General features: G+C 36.1%; 1 protein-coding gene and 1 long non-coding RNA gene across 2 annotated transcripts in view; one reads left to right on the top strand and one right to left on the bottom strand.

The window, feature by feature from the left end:
- Positions 1 to 5,410, top strand: part of LOC127565014 (uncharacterized) — a 56,371-nt gene extending 50,961 nt beyond the window's left edge. The window contains exon 4 of the long non-coding RNA XR_007954402.1: positions 5,318 to 5,410. This is a non-coding gene — a long non-coding RNA (uncharacterized LOC127565014). The remainder of the gene's footprint in view (positions 1 to 5,317) is intronic.
- LOC117570438 (putative uncharacterized protein DDB_G0291608) overlaps positions 1 to 14,037 on the bottom strand; it is a 65,480-nt gene that overhangs the window by 31,364 nt on the left and 20,079 nt on the right. The window lies entirely within an intron of this gene.

Here is a 14,037-nt window from a genome sequence, read left to right as displayed (position 1 = left end):
AGACACACAAAGGGAAGGGTTAGGAGTGGTGATAGGGGAGAGGGGAGTGTAGAGAGGGGTAGGGAAAGCGGGGGGATTGCAGAGTGCAGTCAGCAGCAGCATTCCGGCAGCTGGCGTTCACTTTTGGCATTAACTGAAGCAAAGCTAATGAGACTCTGTTCCTGTCTCTCTCTTTCTTTCTGTCTCTATCTCTATCTCCCTCCCCATTCTCTCTCTCTCTCCTGTTGCTTTGCAATTAGTTTGCCACCTCTCAACCCCCCTCCCCCTCCCCGCCACACACTTTATGAAATTAGCAAACGCATTTTTATGCGAAATGCAAAAGGCACAAAAATACTTTTTGCCAGACTAGACACTAGACTTTACCATAGGTTGCTTCTGCTTCTTCTTCTTCTTTCGTCTTGCGTCTTTCTACTTCCCCCTTAACACTTCTGCCCCTCCCCCTACTCCTACTCAGTTGCTCAGTTTTTCAAGGACAAAAACTTTGTTTGGCTTTTGCAATGCGGCGCGTTCTCTTTCTCGCTGTGTGTTAAAGCCTTTTGCTTTTTGCCCAAAAACTTTGCTTCCCCCTCTCTCGCTCTCTCTCTCTCTCCCACACTCTCGTTGTCTCTTTCGGTCTCGCCAGCGTTTTAATCAGCCTCAAAAGTGTGAAAGTGTTGTAGCCAAAGTTGCCGCCGCACTTTATGCAACACACAATTTTTAATACAACTTGTGGCAAGCTCTCTGAACTCTCTCAACTCGCAACTTCCCCTTCCGCTTTTCCCCCGCCCCTCTCTCTCTCTCTGCTGAGCTTCCCTTTGGGGAGCATCTTCAATATTTAGTTCAAGGCTGTGCTTTAATTACACAACGGACGACAAACACATTAACACAACACTTCATGTGCCCAAAAAACATTCGCATTCGATTAACGCGACACAAAGTCTCTATCTCTTGCTCTTTCTCTCTATCTTTATCTCTGTCCCTTTCTCATTCTCTCTTGCTCTCTCCCAGTTAGTTCTTCCTCACTTTCTTCTGTCATAGCCATCATTCATATGCATTTACTTATCATTAATTTAACAACACTTTAATCGCTAAACTTCTAAATTCATTTTCATTGCCTTTTTCTTAGCTTTTCTCTCATTTTGTGGCAAACTTAGCTTTATGCTACTAGATTGAGTATAACATAAAGCATAGCAACCAATGTTGCATTATCAAAAGTGAACGTAATTTAATTTCCTATTTAGAATGTTTTATTTGAATAATCTTAAGTGTGGCTCATCATAATAACATGCATATGCTTATAAATGAAAATGCTGAGAAAATGGAGATTTGTGAATAGGATTCCATACAATTATAGAGATATGGTATATACCAGAATTATGGTAATTATGGTGTATTTGATATATGTGGTATATTTTATGGTATATTTTATATACCAAATATACCATTATAGAGATATGGTATATACCAGAAGTATGGTATTTATGGTGTATATGATATATGTGGTATATTTTATGGTATATTTTATAAACCAAATATACCAAATATACCATTATAGAGATATGGTTTATACCAGAAGTATGGTATTTATGGCGTATTTGATATACCAGACTTATGGTATATATGGTATATTTTATATACCAAATATACCATAATAGAGATATGGTATATACCAGAAGTATGGTATTTATGGTATATTTGATATACCAGACTTATGGTATATGGTATATTTTATGTACCAAATATATGGTAATATTTTATTTTTCAAGTATATTAGATATATGGTATATTTGTTATATATCAGATATGTGGCTTATACCAGATTGGTTGTATATATAGTATGTTTGATATTTGGAGATTTAGTATACCAGATATTTGGTTAATTTGGGATACCAGATTCATATATTGTATTCATGATGTATTGGATATAGCTAATATATGGTATATTTGGTATATACTAGATATATACATAAATCGATATTTGTTAATGAAACATTTTCTTTTTTTTTAATAATGCGATAATAATTAAATGTGAAAAACAGAGTGTTGAGGTGAAAAGTGGAGAACTACTTTTGAAGTATCTACATTAAATATATTTTCGATTCAATGTTTTTGCTTTCTCTGACTCTTTCCTCTCTTTCTCCCCGTTTCTCTCTCCCTATCTTTCTTCATCGCTGCCTTTCTTCCTCGCTCTCATTTGTCTCTTGGTCTGTGCTTAACTAATGCACTCTTTGCTTGTATCGCGTCTTTACTCACTTGCAGCTCTCGAGGTCTGTTTATTAATCTATCAGCCACACTCGCTGTCTGTCTTCCTCTTCCTCCCACTCCTTATCTCCCTCTCCCTCTCCCTCTCTCTCGCGCTGTGTGCGTGGCGTATGCATATCTGCGTGTATCTATGTACTTTTAATTGCCAGCAATTAAAACTTAAACACCGTTCGCGCACTCACACACTCACCCACACACACACACACACGCACATACACACACATACACACATTTGTAGTTGTTGTTGGTGCGTGCCAAGCTTCATTTAGTGCGTTCGCTGTGCGGTTAAGTCACCAAGGTGCCAAGTGGCAACTACAACAGCAAGTGGCAAGTATCAACTGCCCGAGGAGTGGCACACACACTCACACACACACACACTCACACACATACTCGAAGAGTTGGCTAACAAGAAAATTGCGTGGCAAGCGTAAATCGAGGCACAAATCGAACTTGCGACTCAAGTTGCTGCATTTAAATGCAAACTTAAATCGCTAATCGCTGTAAATATGCAATGCAAACACAACTCACGCACCTGCCACAAGTTGCAAGCATATAAATTGAGGCATCTATAGAGTCAGAGTTGGAGTTGAAGTCAGAGATTGCATTTGCTGAGGCTCGATTGAAGCCTCGATTGCACTTCAGCATTAAGTGGACTCATCATGAGTTGATTGACGAGTGAAGAGGGGAAAGGGGGAATGGAAACGGGAGGTGGGGGGTTGCAGCTTGGTTGTGGCAACAGAGTCAGAGGCAGCAACAAACCGCAGCGCTTTCCCAGCGACGAAACAAATGTAAATTGAAGGTTTACTAAGCGTCCACTTATGCAACGGGAGGGAACAAAAAAGTTATCACAGAAATGTGAAAAAAGCCACAAATAGGAAAAATATATGAGAGCTGCAAACTGTGCTCGACGCCAGCATACCCTGTAGACATTTTTAGTATTCAAATTGAAAATGCTTGTATTATATAATATAATAGAATGCTCAAATAATAATATAATGAGATAATTATACAGTAATATACAAATATACTGATATACTAATAAACCAATATACTAATATACCAATATGCTGATATACTTATATACTAATATACTAATGTACCGATATGCTAATATACCAATACACTAATATACCGATATGCTAATATACCAATCCACTAATATACCATTATACTAATATACCGATATGCTAATATACCAATATACTAATATACCAATATACTAATAAACCAATATACTAATATACCGATATGCTAATATACCAATATACTTATATACCAATATACCGATATACTAATATATAAATACGCTAATATACCAAAATACCGATATACTAATATACCAATATACTAATATACCGATATGCTAATATAGCAATATACTAATATACCAATATACTAATATACCAATATACTAATATACCGATATGCTAATATACCAATATACTAATATACCAATATGCTGATATACTTATATACTAATATACCAATATACCAATATACCAATATACTAATATACCAATATGCTAATATACTAATATTCGGTTACATAAGTATTAACACCAACCAAGAGAGTATAAGGAATAGATGAAAGAAAAGAAAATATTATATATAGAAACAAAAGTAAATAGGAAAAAGAGAAATATTGAGAAATTAAATTAATATTTATGTTAATTAGAACCATTATAATTATAAACACTGTGATTAAGATTAGAAACAGCAAAAGAGGGGAAAAGAGGAAAAATTTACAGAGTTAAGAGTGACTATAGAGGAAAAAAAGAAATAGATTGAGATCGCTAGCGATAGATAGAAAATATTGATTGACAAGGACATTCAGTTGAAATCAAATAATGGAAAGAATTACATTATTAAATGATTACACATTACGTACGTGTACGCAAAGTATAGAAAAATATCAATACTAAATATCACAAGAAATTAAAACAGAAATCTATAGAAAGAGAATGATATTTTGTTCCTAGAAATTAAAACTCATTTTAAAGAAACATTTTAATCACAAGAAAATACTAAGTATAGAGACACATTTACCATGCCAAGAAACTACAGAATAAAAAGCTAGCACATTGAATGTGGTTCGTAAATAATATTTGTTGCAATGAGAAAGCAAGAACTGCTTTACAAATGTGTTGTATTTTCGTAAAAGAGTATGCAACATATGTTTTTTTTTTAAATTAGTAATTAGAATTAGTTTGTGCCCAAAAGGAGCTTAAGTTAGGCATATCCTTGCTTGATTTTACAGGGTATCATCGCTTACTCGTGAGCTCCAAATTATGCTCGGCGTATCGCGGTCACAACGCAGTTGTTGTCAGTGAACGAAAAAAACACAGTCATAAAAGTTAAAACGCCATTAATAACTAAGCAGCAACTGACCAGACCCCGCTCCAAAAAGTCACATAACAATCGACAACGCACAAAAAAAATACAGAAAAAAAAACACGTAATGACAAAAAGAAACAGAAAAAAAAGAGAGAAAAATTCGTCCTTGCCGCGCCTCATGCTAATTAAATTCAATTAAACGACAATCAAACAATGTCAAGCGGAAGTCAAACGCTGGCGACATGAACGTGAAACGCGACCGCGAATAGCGCGAAGGATATAACGAAGTGGCCAGGATATGAGCCAGGATATGGGCCAGGATATGGGCCACGATGTGTGACAAGGGGTGACGAGGGGTGCAAGAGCACCTCCGCGTCCACCTCTTATTCTCAATCTGCGGGGCAGAAAAAAAAATTGTGTGTTAATTTGTCCAAATGTGAAAAGCGAAAGCTGTTGCATAACATTTGTGTAATTATTTCCATTTCACGTCAGTCTCAAAAACTCGCTGAGTGACAGCGGCAAGCATGTTGCCTATAGCGAGTGATACGTGTCCGCTTATTAGGGGGCGGCAATTTCTTTTTCTATTTTTCAAATTAAGAACTGTCATTATTCCATTTCTTTTCGGAACTGAAGTCCTTTGCAGCCAGTGTTTTAGTAATAATGTTAGTATTAATTTTAATAATATTTAACCTTTTTAAATAAAATAAATAAATACATTTCTTTCGATGTTCTTTCTTTTCAGTTACTGGAATAATTTGAGATGATGCATCACATTATCTCTCTTCAAACACAGAAGAAACACAATGCGACTGAAGACCGTTTATAAAGGAGCGACGAACATGATAAAATTAGTTATTAATCATTTAAATGGTTTATTTTAACTTTACTTTAAGTATGTAACTATTAAGCATGTAGTTATCGATATTAAACAGCAAAACATGTTTTTGAATTAAATTGAGTTGCAAATGTCAGCGATCAGGCAATAGAGCCACAAGTTATTTACAATTTATACTTTGTAAATTTATCGTTTATCGATATCATATCTATAAAAGCATGTTTTCTTCACATTTGTTTATAGGGAAAATATTACATTTAACTAATATAAACGATTTTTCCATTTACTCATAACACATTTTGAAAAATTTCAATGCAAAGTCGAAGATGAGCAAAAGTTCTGTTTTGAACATTTCTACTGCAAGTTTTGTTTTGATTCATTTCCTTAAAGGGAGTCAGTATGCATTGATACCCTTAGTTTAATATCTTGTTTAATATCCAAGGAATATACAAAATATATAAAAGAAATGATGCAATAGCTAATAACGGTAAATTTCTTTTCAGCTAATCAGCTTCTATTTTTGTCGCGTGCGACAGTGAAAAACAGCATTTGTTATGAGTGCATCTATAGTTTTTGTCCATTGAGCATGCAAATTTGTGTCCAAACACATATTTTGTTACCAAATATAATAAAATAAAATTTGGATGAATATAAGCACAATTTAATTTTTAAGAATTTTTGAAAGTTTGTCGCGTGCGACATGGCAAAAAAAAATTTTTTTTTTTTTTTCGTTAAATTATTTTTTTTTTAATATAGATGATGCATACTGTTTTTATGTGCAAAAAACAATATAAATTTCATGTCATAAGCGCCAATTGAGACTTTGTCATTATAAACAATGATAGAATGAATGTGCATAGTATACCGGGTATAAACCAAATGAATTTGTTTGGCTGAAATGGCCAACAAACGAAATCTACTAGAACAGTATATTCATAAAAAAAAATGTTTTGACATTAATGATGTAATTTAAGATAGGTAATTATGTTTCTAATGTACATGATATGAATATATTACGTTTTGTTTACCTTTATTAAAGTTATTTTTTAAAGTATGAAATTTCAGTTGAAAATAAAAATATATATTGAATATATTAAAAAACTACGAAAATGCTTCATATGCTCTTCAAATGAACTTAAAAAGTAAAAAAAAACAGCATAAAAAGTATGATGGAAAAAATGTCGCGTGCGACATGTCGCGTGCGACAGTGATTAAAATTTAATTTAAAAAAAAACAACTTAATATTTTTAAGTCAAACCAAATACACTATTTAGATAAATTTATGCATAATACATTAAAATTAATTGCATTTAAATCTTTCATCACGTTTCGCTGAAATTAGTGCTTGAACTGGTTTTTGAAAAAGTAACTTCTGTTGTTGTCGCGTGCGAATTCGCAACATTTTTGCAATTTTCTTGAAAACGAACAATTGCCCAAAATCCATCTTAGCACCAATTATAGTGCTAACCGAGAGCTATAAGTTTCAATTTTTACAAAATTAAAATAATGTCTTGGCACATGTTTTTTTTCAGTTTGAATGCGTACAAATGTCGCATTCGACATCAGAGAATTGCCCATATGCTAATCGATATCGATATATCGAAATCAATAGACCAGATAATTGTGACTTCAACGAGCTATCGATCATCCAAATCGGTCCACGGACTCAAAAGCAGTTAAAGTTTTACGATTTGCCGCAAAAATGTCAAATTTAAATTGGCAAATTCAAATTTTACCGGTCGCTTTAATCACCGTCTGCTTGCTGCTGATTCTGTTCGCCTGGTACTTTAGATCGCTGGATGTCCAAAATTGGAGTTCGCAGCGCACACAACATACACACACACAGACACAAACACAGGCAAAAATTGCAAAAATCTATAGTATTTCAACAATTTAAAGGACGATCGTGATGTCCTTTGACGTAAGGATTGCTTTCATAAAGACAAACTGATTGGTAAGGACGAATGTCCTTACAGGACCTTAGATAAAATGTTTACTGAAAATAGCGTATATATCGGCCATATCATTTTTGATCCTGGCGAGTCCTGTGTCAATCGAAGGGTATTCGACAGGACTATTATCCTGCCAACTTTGATCCTGATCGTCCTTGTAGTTCCTGAGTTATCCTTGAATTTCTAATTTACGCATTTTTCATTTTGCCAACGGAACGGAAAAATCACAAGTGTTAAATGCCAATCGATAGAGTTGATCCTCGTGATCCTGAAAATATGTGTCCTTTGAAAATGTGACAGGATATGGCTGAGATATAGCATGTTTTCTAAAAAATGTCCTCTTTGCACCCTCAAAGTATGCAACATTTTTTTTTAATTGAGCGCAAATTTGAAATTTGAATGTTACCGACCAAAAAAGAAATCCGTTACAACAACATCTACAGCATCAGTAGTTAAAGCAACAACTACAACAACTATTGAGGCTGTTGTTGTTGGCCTCTCGATGCCACCGTCGGCCGTCAAAAAGTACCAAGTCAGCAGGTGAAATACCAGGCGAACAGAAATGAGCAGCAAGCAGATGCACAGCAAGTGGAGTGGCGCCATCTATTGATCGTTTTCACAATGTCGCTTTGAATTGGATCACCCCCAAAGTATGCAATAAAAATTGATCATATTTTGCAATGGCTGCAGCGCGCTTATCTTTGAAATTTGCTAATTGCATCCTCAAAGTATGCTACACATTTTTTAAACTTTAGCGAACTTACGGCGCCAATTTTAAATTTAGAATTTGAGTAGCTGACAGATAAGTAAATCCATTAAAATTAAATTTTTTTTATAGTTTATTTATTTTATGAAATATAATGTATAATACAAATACAAATATAAATACAAATAGGAATTCAATTGAGCCATTGAATATTGTAATGTGATTGTTGCCTGACGAATCGGGAATGATGAAATGTTGTTAATCTGGAATGGGAAATGTTTGAAATAAATTAATAAATATTGTAAAAGAATTATGTAAATAGTTAACTAGTTATATGTTTTAATAAAATGAAAATATATTCAAATTGCAATTAAATTTCTATTGTTTATGTTTTGCTATTTTTTGCATGTGATTTTGTATTTGCTTATAAATACATTTTGTCAGTTTTTTGTCTGTTTGTTTATTTCAGTTGCTACTCTTCGGTTGACACGCGATATAGAGTATACGCATAGTAAGCCAGAGTCTCTTTTTCTGTGTGTCGCTTCTCACTCTTGCTTGTCGTTGCTTTTAATCGTTGTTTGAAATGCAAATGTTGTCGTTGGGTCCTCGGCCAAGTGGCTGGCTGACTGGTCATTGCAGTGGCAGTTGTTTAACCTGTTGACAGCTCAACAGCTCAGCAGCTCAACTCAGCTTGGTTCAAGCTGCTGCCGTCGTCTCACATGTCCTTTTTGGTTGCCAGTGGAAGTTAAAGTTGAGGTTGGAGCTGACTTTGAGGTCAGGCTAAACCCTTTTAGCGCATTTCATTAACGGCAACTCTTTCTCGTTTCTCTCTCGCTGTTTTTTTTTGTTTTTTGTTGCTGCTGCTTTTTTGGATAGAGTCCAAGTTGTGTGTGTGCACCTTTTTGTTGTTGTTTAAGGACTTGGCGTTTTTATTTTTTTATTACTTCGCCTCATTTTGCATGCAGCTGAAGTTGAACGTGAATATTTTTTAATGCGTCGGTTTACTTGCTGATGAAGTGAATCAAATTGGAGGCCACTCTCCGGCCAGCCACAGTCAGGAGAAGGAGAAGGAGATGAAGACGGGAGACGGGAGACAGGAGACAACGCCACATCCGCATCCGTATCCTTAAGGACGAGAGCGAGTCGTGTAATTGCATTTTTATTACTTTCAGGCAACCCGGGCAACCGCGACAGTTTGTTAAGTGCGAGTGGATGATGGGTGGGTGGCAACCCATCGAAAAAGGGTTGCTGCTGCAGCGCGCAACCGCCTCACAAAAATTCATCATCAAAGGTGTAAAAACTTTTAATATGTTTAATTTTCCACCTATTTTCTCGCTTTTTTCTCCCCCATCCCACATTCATTTAACGAGCTGTTCACTCCCCTTCTCTGCTCTCCTCTTCTGGTCAGCTACTGCAGCTCCCGTAACTGTTTCAACCGCACGCAGATTTAGTTACAACACGTTTCCACTTCTAACCCACTGAACCACCTCAAAAAAAAGTACATAAAATGAAAGAAAAACAAGTAGAAAATGAAGAAATTTCGTGTATAAAAAAATGATATAAAAAAGCAAAGTCTTGAAGACGCAGCTGGGAACGGTCCTTGAAATGCTTTGCCACTTTTGAATAATTTTAACCCAAATAAAAAATGATGTGAATTCCTAATTAGGCACAACAACTCGAGCGACAGCAGCAGCAGCAGCGACGAACGCTACATCAACAGGAAAACGCATAAAATCAGCGCCGTTTGTTCAGCAAACAAATAAGATAAACGAGCGAGTCTCGAACACAACGACAGCTTAATACTCTTTCCAGGAGTCAGCAACAAGTTGCAGATGCGTAGAGAAATTCAAATTGCTGAAATACAGTTCGACTTTTGAAGGTTGACATTCTTAACATTAACTGCAATTCGATGTATTATACTCGTTACTTTCCTACTCGCTTCTTGGCCTCTATTTTGAATTTGAAGTGGAATATTATATATTTTTCGACACATTTGTTAATTTCATACACATTGGCTTACATTAGTTAACACTTGTTTTTATAGCTACTCTTTGCATTCGTTACTCGTTTCTTAATACTAATATGCTGTGTCAATATTCAATACTCGTCAAATTACTATTATTCGTTGTTTTATGTTACTCGTTAGTACTTGTTGTTATTGTTGCTCGTTGTTAATTTGACACTCTACTCGTTACGTTCTTCTCGTTTAAGGAAACTCTCATTGATAGCAAATTCCCTTTTCTAATTGTTACCTGTGTTATTAAAGAAAATAGTTTTGCGCCCTACTCGTTACATTTTAATTGTCAATTGTTTCAGATTTTAACCTCATCAGGAAATTACTCTTGTTAATTGTAACTTAACCTCATTTTTGCTCGTTTATAACAAGTTTTAATTGTTACTTTTTCACTACTACTCGTTACTACCTTTTCGTACTCTCATCAACGAATTACTTTTGTTAATTAAGTTACTCGTTTATGCTTGTTACTCGTTAATTGGAATATTAATTTATAACAAACTTTAATTATTACTTTTGTTACTTGCTTTTATTATATGATGCGCTCTACTCGTTGCATTTTAGTCGTCAATTGTTTCACCTTGTTGTTAATACCGCTCACGAGTTGCTTTTGCTAATTGCATCTTTAGCTACTCGCTTCTACTTGATGTGCTCTACTCGCTACATTTTACTCGTTAATTTTTACACTTGCCAATCTTTAATACTGTTGCTCAATACATTCATAAACGAGTTACTTTTGTTAATTGTGTCTTTAGTTACTCGCTTCTACTTTACTCGATATACTTTACTTGTTACACTTTACTCGTTACACTTTTTCTCGTTACAGTTTACTAGATACAATCTACTCGTTAATTGCTACACTCGCTATCGAGTACTTAATTCTCTTATTACGATGTATTCGCTTATACATATATTGCTGCACTTCACATAGCATTGCAACGAGTCAAAGTCACAGCTAAAATGCTCGTCACACAAAAGCGTATACACGCTGGAAAAGGAAAACCAAATGAGAGAAAGAGACAGAGTGAGAGAGAGTGAGTGGTTCTTGAGCTGGCGTTATGATGATGGCTAAATGCCACGACTGTCATGGCCACATGGGAATCGGAATAAGCAGCTGCCTCTGCCTCAGCCTCTTTCTCTGTCTCTGTCTCTGCTTGACATAGAGAGGAGAGGAAGGAATTGGCATTGGGATTGGGATTGAGATTGAGACTGGCCCAAGGCTACGGCTGACTAGTTAAAATGCAAGGATTTTGTAAATGTGCTGGACACATCTCGAGCTCGTTGGGTTTGTTCTTCATTCATTCAGTTTCACTCTGATTCCATTCACTCTCCATTCACATTTTGTGGGGCATCAGAGTCGAGTCGAGTCGAGTGTCGAGTGTTGAGTGTGAGAGCATTGACAAATTGATATTTGCATTTAAATTGAAAATTTACATTTGTGCGATGATCGAGACTCGAGTCAACGAGAGACGAGAGACGAGAGTCCAGAGCCACATTGTGGTCACAGTGGTGTAATTCACATTAAATACCGCATTTTTCTTATTTTTACTTTACGGCATATTTCCATATTCCATATTCTTCTGCCGAGGGGTTCGACCGACAATTGGACGTCTCTCGCTCTTCATTTCGCTTGACATTCGACATTAATACCCAGGCCTGCACAATTTGCATTATGAAATCACATTTCTTTTATTTTATTTCATTTCACTTCATACTTTGCATTTCATTTTTTCCTCTTTATGATTATTATGTTTATTTTTTTCTTGTGTTGTACTTTGGCTCTAAGCACTCGTTTGCTTAGCTGGCTCAGCTGGCAGATTGTCTTGGACATTGTTTCACCTCAAGGCGGCACTTTAATATTCCGAGTGGGGGTTGCAATTTGAATCTCTGAGAGTGTATGTGTGTGTGTATGAGTGTGTGTGTTGCCCCCTTTTGTCAACTGGCATGCGGCACTCAATCAATCAACCTGCAACTTGCAACATGCCGCTGCCCAATCAGCGCCACGCCTCGCCTCCGTTTTCTTTACCATTTTTCACTGCTTCGCATTCTCCTTCCTCTCTTCTGCACTTTTTTCGGCTGCCTGGTCACACCGCAGACCAACGCAGAACGTCATAAATATCAATGAGCTGCCTTTTCCTTTTCCTGCTCCCCCTCTTGCTTTTCCCTTTCGTTTTGTCTTCAAGCAACATGTACGAATAGTTCTCTCACCTGTTCGGGCCAACACAATTCACTTGTTCATTTTGCTCCTTAATTCAATTAGCTATTCAAAAATATTAAGTAGCATTTTTAAGTTATTTAATATTTGAATAACTTTGCTCTACTTAAGTTGCCTTTTGTATTTTTTCTATTTCACTGATGCGCCTTAACTTCAATATATAGATTATTACGTATTAATTTTAAAATGTTTATTAGAAAATATCTAATTAATATTGAAAAATATTTAAAGCTATTTCACTGTTGTTTAAATAAAAACTAAAAATTTTGATAAGGGATTTTTTGGTGCTTTCCTTTTTTAGTTTCAATATCTATGTGCCCAAGTCGGAGGCTGCCAAGAATTCGCCAGTGCTCTATTCATATTCCTCTATTCATATTCCTCATATTCCTATTCCTATTCCTATTCCTATTCCTATTCCTATTCCTATTCCTATTCCTATTCCTATTCCTATTCCTATTCCTATTCCTATTCCTATTCCTATTCCTATTCCTATTCCTATTCCTATTCCTATTCCTATTCCTATTCCTATTCCTATTCCTATTCCTATTCCTATTCCTATTCCTATTCCTATTCCTATTCCTATTTCTATTCCTATTCCTATTCCTATTCCTATTCCTATTCCTATTCCTATTCCTATTCCTATTTCTATTTCTATTCCTTTTCCTATTCCTATGATAAATTTAATATTTCTCTATATTTCATAAATTCCTAAACCCTATCTCAATTAAATCCCCAATATCTAGTTAGCGTATTCAAGTCTCGTTGTGTTGCTTTTGCATTTGCAACGCGTCGTCTTCTGATTTGCGTTTTCCTGGTTTTTTTTTTGGTATTGCCAAAAACTTCAACATATTCATAAATTTTGCAGTTTGTTTAAACAAATTTTTTGGCCGTCCGTTATTATTTATTTGCCTAAGTGGCACACAGCAAAGAGTCGAGTGGCGTGCTTTTTTTTTTTTGGATGCGGGGGCAAGTTGAAAGTTCGTTGCTTGATTGGATGTGGCTGCTGTGTGTGCGAGAGTGTGTGTGTAAGTGTGTGTGTGTGAGTGTTACTTGGATGCGGGTCCCTGGCTGTTGCTGCTGCTGTGTGATGACGACGTTGACGTAAAAAAGGGTTGCGATGCAAAACAAAACAACGACCTCGTTCCCAAGTGCCCAACTCCCTTTCTCCTTCCCTCCTCCCCTTTCCATTCAGCACACACATACATATGCATGTATGCGGGTTACTTGGGTGCCAATATCTGGGGCCATCTAAAGGACCTCTCTCTTTATGTGTGTGTGTGTGTGTGTTTGCCTGCGGGTCAGGATGCTCGGTAATGGTGATAAAATATGCTCAAATTTGCCAAATATGAAAAGGTACAAAAGTCCGCACGCCCGCAGCGTGTCCCCCCCCCCCCACTTGCCCCTTCCCCACTTGCCACTTGGCTGCCACAATCCAAATAATAATACATATATAAATATATTGAAATCAAGTAGCGAATACAGCTTTCCCTCCCTCCCCTCTCCTGAACTCTTCCCTTCAACGAATCTCAGCGAAATGAAAATAAATGTGTTCGCTAAAACGAAGCGATTGATTTTCATAGGACACACGGACTCGACTCTGAAACGGACTCGGACTCGGACTCCAACTCGGACTTCAACTTGAAGTCGACGCTTTGTCTCGCAGGACACACACACACACACATGCGAAGTGTGTTCACTGAATTTTTATTCATACGCGCATAAAGCATTTGCCAATCAACA

Source organism: Drosophila albomicans, chromosome X (genome assembly GCF_009650485.2).
Source record: "Drosophila albomicans strain 15112-1751.03 chromosome X, ASM965048v2, whole genome shotgun sequence".
Classification (NCBI taxonomy): Eukaryota; Metazoa; Arthropoda; class Insecta; order Diptera; family Drosophilidae; genus Drosophila; species Drosophila albomicans.
Note: the sequence above shows the minus strand (reverse complement) of the source record. Positions and strands in the feature narration are given on the sequence as shown.